The sequence below is a fragment of the Octopus bimaculoides genome, chromosome 2, assembly GCF_001194135.2.
Source record: "Octopus bimaculoides isolate UCB-OBI-ISO-001 chromosome 2, ASM119413v2, whole genome shotgun sequence".
NCBI classification, from domain to species: Eukaryota; Metazoa; Mollusca; class Cephalopoda; order Octopoda; family Octopodidae; genus Octopus; species Octopus bimaculoides.
The window spans coordinates 154,941,712-154,948,372 of NC_068982.1; the positions used below are offsets into that span (position 1 = coordinate 154,941,712).

Below are 6,661 nucleotides of genomic sequence, written 5' to 3' on the forward strand. Positions count from 1 at the left end.
TCTCTCTCTTTTTTCTCTCTCTCTCTCTCTCTCTCTCTCTCTCTCTCTCTCTCTCTCTTTTCTCTCTCTCTTTTTCATGTGGTACTTGCAGAAATTAATTAGGAATTTGCCTGAGAGAAAAGCTTTGACCACTACACGACTTCCTTCGAAATAATCACAAGTCAAACACTGACTATCTACCCTCCTTGCCAAAGGAATGCAGCAGGGCGATTTTAACGTTAAACTTGGTGATAGATCAATCCCCGCTGTTCTAAAAGCCTTGTGAGACAAGCTTTCAAGTCGGAAATCCAGGAATATTAAATAAATATATTCCAAACAGTTTCGATTCTCTGTGAGCATTTCGGCCAATTTACTGCGGCTGCAACACAGTAAAGGACTGTAGAATTTATCTTGGACAGGCAAATCCTTATGCCTTGCTAAGGACTTTTGGCAATATCTCGAAATTACTAACCTCAAAGTCCTCAAGAGACTACTCAGAGAGAGCTCGTTCATGCCCAGGCAATTGTCAATCATATCACCTACTAACTCCCTAAAGAATGCCAGTATGCCTTTCCACCAACCAGATAATAATAATAATAATAATAATAATAATAATAATAATAATAATAATAATAATAATAATAATAATTGTTTTGTCTGTTATCATGTACATTGTTTTGTCTTGGTATAAAAGATGGGTCACAGCAAATATTCAGCTCAATACTTTGCTTGTCAGTTGAGCATGTCCCTTGGTGGCTGACGATATGTACATCTCTGATCACGAGCAGAAGTAGTGGGGGAGCATCATAGCCATGTGTTAAGAGGGATTCTTTGGGGTTTGGATAATTCACCCTTGGAAACATAGATGTTTCGTTCAACATCCTTAAACAACCCTTATTCGGGGACCTTTTGAGCGGGATGGGCTACTCGACCTGAAGAAAATTCTAATTGGGCCACACCTGCAAGGTCATACGCTGTTTATCTTGATATTAGATCACCATGTCGCGCACATATGGTTGTGATGCATGTGCCTAGTTTACTCTTATCAGACGGGTAGTCATGGTGGGTATACTGGGCTTCGTATATTTTACCCCAGTGTTAATTTGATGGCATGCATTGCTCTCTCACTCAATAACAATAAAACAGTGTTATTAGGGACAACTAGGATACTTAGTATGGTTCTTGGCATCTAAGGTTAATTGTTGTAGCCCTATGTTAGGATTTTTTCTTTTTCAACAGTCTAATCTGTTGAGTGTTTTTAAAATAATAATAATACATTTTTTAAAATAGATAAACACAACCCTCTTAAGTATGAAATAGCCCGGCTATTGAAAATGAAGAAGGTGAAGATAGTGCCAATTATTGTTGGGTCCTTGGGAACAGTACCAGAAAGCATGAAGAAGAATTTAAACGAAATGGGAATAGAGTACCCAGTAGAACTGTTACAAAAGGTTTGCCTCCTGGGAATAACCAGAATAATCTGCAATGTATTAGATAATTGAAAAAAACAGACAGTATGGTACCGTAAGCAGCAGTCAGCAAGCCCGCTACGCATGCAAGACTCCAGGAATTCCAACAAAACATGTGATAAAAAAAATAATAATTATCCTTTCTACTATAGGTACAAGGCCTGAAATTTGGGGGAGGGGCAAATCGATTACATCAACACCAGTGTTTAGCTGGTACCTATTCTATCGACTTCGAAAAGATGAAAGGTAAAGTCGACATCGGGCGGAATTTGAACTCAGAACGTAAAGAAGGACGAAATGCCGCTAAGCATTTTGCCCGGCGTTCTAATGATTTTGCCAGCCCCGTTTTGATGATGGTAAGAAGAAGAAGAAGAAGAAGAAGAAGAAGAAGAAGAAGAAGAAGAAGAAGAAGAAGAAGAAGAAGAAGAAGAATCTTCTCTACTTTAGGCACAAGGACTGAAATTTGGCGGGAGGGGACTAGTCGATTACATCGACACCAATACTCAACTGGTACTCATTTTATCGACCCCCGAAAGGATGAAAGGCAAAGTCGACCTCGGCAGAATTTGAACTCAGAACGTAAATCGGACGAAATGCCGCTAAGCACTTTTCCCGGCACACTAACGATTCTGACAGCTCGCTGCCTTGAATAATAATAGTAATATTATTATTATTATCAATATTATTATTATTATTATGATTATGATTATTATTATTATTATTATTATTATTATTATTATTGTTGTTGTTGTTGTTGTTGTTGTTGTTGTTGTTATTATGGTATGAGCAAACCCCAGAAGGAGTCACCGAGTCACCGAGAATGAGAACTGCAAAATCCTGTGGGATGCAATGATTCAGTGCGATAACCTGTCCAGACATCAGAAACCGAACATTGTTGTGGTGAATAAAAAAGAAAGAACATATGCATGATATTCGGCATAGCATGTCCCGATGACAACAGGATCAAAGAGGAAGAAGAATAACTGAACAACTATGACGAAATTAAGTGGGAAATGTGAAGTTTGTGGTCAATGAGGAGAGTAGACGTGATACCAATAGTAACTGGCGCACTTGGAAGTACCAGCAGTCAACTACCAACTTGGCTGGAAAAGACTGGTGCGTGTATAAAGTTAGAACACCTACAAAAATCAGCAAGCATTCTCCGCAGGGTTCTTGAAGCATGACCAGTAAACAAGTGTCACTTTAGTCAGCTGGCTGTGGACAGCGGACATTTCCGATCATACCCAGCAAAATAAACTGTGAGTTTTCATCACATAATAATAATAATAATAATAATAATAATAATAATCTTTTTTACTCCAGGTACAAGGCCCGAAATTTGGGTGGGGGTGCCTGTCGATTAAATCGACCCCAGTACGCAACTGATACTTAATTTATCGACCCCGAAAGGATGAAAGGCCTAGTCGACCTAGGCGGAATTTGAACTCAGAACGTGAAGTCATACGAAATACCGCTAAGCATTTCGCCCGGCATGCTAACGTTTCTGCCAGCTCGCTGCCTATATTAATAATAATAATTTTTGTTCTATTTTTTTCTATCACATAACTTGACGTTGTAGGTAAACAATCTGGTGTGTTTATTTTAATGGCCCACTAATGTATAAAGTGAATTTCTTTGCCCTAGGTTTCGGGAAGACACTCAGCAAGAAATGGAAACAAAATTGAAAGAAAAATGATGATGATGATGATGATGATGATGATGATGATGATGATGACTGCTACAGACAGTACACCGATTCTCTAACGAAACTGATATGAGATAGATTTGGATAAGAAAAATGCGCCAAGGCAACCTTGAAAAGAGAGAATGAACATTGATATCATGTTAAATTACCTGAGCAAAGATAAGAGAATTAGACGAAATAAAGAAATACAAATACTTGAAATTTAGTTAAACAGATTAGAACACACACAAATAAAAAAAAAGTTTACGAATAAATATGATAGATGCATTAAATTAATGCTTAAAGCAGAACTAAGTTTGGCAATAGATTCAATATCCTAGCTTTCCTTGTAATAATTACAGTTGTAATGATACCAACTGGATATAAATGATTTAGTAGCACTATACAGAAATGTAAGGGTAATATTAACTGCATTTAGAATAAACTAAAAAATCTGACAGTGATTGTATTCAGTACAAATACATGAACATTAGGGACTTAGGCAATTAAAAAAGACAAGAACAACTGCGACTACTCCTACTTCTATTACAACAACTACCACTTCTACTACAACAACAACAACAATAACTACTACTACTTCTGCAACAACAACAATAATAATAATCTTTTCTATTATAGCCCAGTCCAGGAAAGGTCTAGGAGAATGCATCAGATAATTGCAATCAAGAACACTCGGAAAGGCAATGTCTCCTAATCGAAATTTTCGTCCCGCCCCCGGCCCACCGGGCGAGACGCTAGTGGCTTACAAATACATTTATCTTCGTGTATTTGAGGAATCGAAGGTTCGGTGCAGTCAGAATATTTTCTGAAAATGTGCACTTTAAGGTGTTCGTCAAAGTTGCAGCGAAATTTCAGTACCAGTTTGTGACTAAAGGAATTCGGTCAGAATTTTGACTTTTGCTGCTATAATTAGGCGTAAAAATTTGGCATTCGTTAATTTTAGCAGTGTCATTTGTGAGTTCTTTTACTTTTAATTCACTATAACAGCATTTGTCGTATTGACGCACAAAATCACTTGCATACTTCCAATAATCTTTTCTGTCAGTACAAGTCCGTTTTACTCTCAAACATTGAGACTTTGGATTTGACTTTATCGTATGACATGGACGATCGGAACAGCAGTGAAGAAAGCTGTGAGAGGGTGTCGACCTCGGCAGAATTTGAACTCAGAACGTAGGAGTAGACGAAATAGCGCTAAGCATTTCGCCTGGCGTGCTAACGATTCTACCAGCTCGCCGCCTTACCACCCAACAGAATAACATAACTCACAATGCATAGATTATACTATGTTACTGGCACTCCGTTGGTTACGACGACGAGGGTTCCAGCTGATTCGATCAACGGAACAATCTGCTCGTGAAATTAATGTGCAAGTGGCTGAGCACTCCACAGACATGCATACTCTTATGTTAGTTCACAGGGAGATTCAGCGTAACACAGAGTGTGACAAGGCTGACACTTTAAAATACAGGTACTACTCATTTTTGCCAGCTGACTGGCCTGGAGCAACATGAAATAAGGACACAACGTGTCGCCGGGAATTGAACTCACGACCTTACGATCGTAAGCCGAATACCCTGACCACTGAGCAACGCGCTTTCACTGCAGATTATACACAACAAATAAACTGAACAGTAAAATGACACCAGAATCGGCAAAAACCAATCATACACAGAATAAAGCTGATGTAGCATCTACACATAGCTCAATATTTCTCTAAGAAAATGATGCCCACACCTCATCAACATGGCATTACACAAGGACTTGGAGAAACTAATATACAAATTGTTGAAAGCATGAAGATTAAATTGCTTTCCGTAAGTTACAAAACATTTATAAGTTATAATAAAGTCTACTGACAACAAAGATAGGCACATCTACAAAATCTATAAATAAACTACCGCCTGAATGACACGTTAAACATACCTATTAACAATATGGAATTTTCTCAACTATGCGTTGAGAAAACAGTCCTCAACCTTCTTTTATTCCACAATGTTAAGTCGTTATTCAACCTGCGAGTTTCAGAACGTTGTTGTCAACCGTCAAATTGTATTGTAACGCTCAGATGCACATTTGTACTAACACTGAACTTATTTCCTTTTATCATAATAATTGACTTTATTATTCTCAGCATTTTATCACTCAAATTTACACCCACGGTACGGTCTACCACTTTACTTGTTTTGTCGCGATTTTTTTCTTTCATAAATTTAGATTTCCCTACCAAAGCTTACATCTGGTTTAGCTGCTCGTATGTCTCTGTATCATAATAATCACATCAGTTATTTTTTAAGTGAGAATCCTATACAGTAGGATGGAGCTCCTTCCACGGAGGGAATCAAGGACAAGTCATCTCAATGGGTCCAACATTTCTTTAAACAATTTTAGAATATGAGCTTGAACTCCAGATATAAACTATAGCAACATAGTGGAGACGCAATGGCTCAGTGGTTAGGGCAGCGGAGTCTGTGGAGTGCTCAGCCACTTGCACGTTAATTTCACGAGCAGGCTGTTCCGTTGATCGGGTCAACTGAAACCCTCGTCGTCGCAATCGACGGAGTGCCACATATAGCAATATATCACCTCTTGTTATTTTTCACTCACTAACATCATCTACGACAAAAAAAATTATTGATTTATACAGAAACTTATCCCGAAATTCAGTAGTTAGCTCCCAGTTTTCACTCATCACACATCAGTAGCGTAACACGATCTCATGTATGTAATTCTAAATAAAGCCGACACTTCATTATCTCTAAGCCATCGTGTCACGCTGTTATATGTAGCCTTACAAAAATTATTACTATTTATGTCAAAATCAAACTGTTTTTAGAAACAGAATAATGTTGTTTCGACAAATATTGAATAATAGTAATAGTAAGTAATACTGAATTGCAACGTTGGTGCAATGCCAGAGTTAGGGAGGAGGACATAGTCAATTAAATCTATTTCAATACTTGACTTTTCCGGCCCAGGAGGGATTAAAGAAAAGCTGACCTTGGTGAGTTTAAACTCAGAATGAAAAAGATTTTAACTAAATATTTGTCCGGGAAAGACGAAAGACAAAGTCGACCTTAGCGGCATTTGAACACAGAATGTTAAGAAAGTCTTAATCTATACAAGCCTTGTTATCACTCGACATAAAGGACCAGTCTCACACTATAAGAATAGGTTACCAGCTATCACATCAAATATACATGTAAGGTACACAAGTTTCAGGTCCCGGCACATTAAAATCTATTGGTGATTCCTAATTGATAAATACTGTAAATACGTCTTAAACCTAAATCTACGACGAAAACTACCTATATGTATCAGGCTTTATTTGCATTCTATTCTATATTTACATTTGACGGATATTTGTCCTCCTCTTGTTTGTTGTTAACACAACGTTTCGTCTGATATACCTTCCAGCCTTCATCAAGTGACTTGGGGAAATTTCGAACCTGGGTTCTCATTCCTAAGGTATTTCTCGATGTTATTATTATTATCGTCGCTACGTTCT

The 6,661-nt window shown here is 37.8% G+C and overlaps 1 protein-coding gene across 1 annotated transcript in view; it reads right to left on the bottom strand.

The window, feature by feature from the left end:
• The window catches only part of LOC106878233 (ras and EF-hand domain-containing protein homolog), a 99,828-nt gene that overhangs the window by 38,170 nt on the left and 54,997 nt on the right, over positions 1-6,661 (bottom strand). The gene's annotated exons all lie outside the window — the stretch shown is intronic.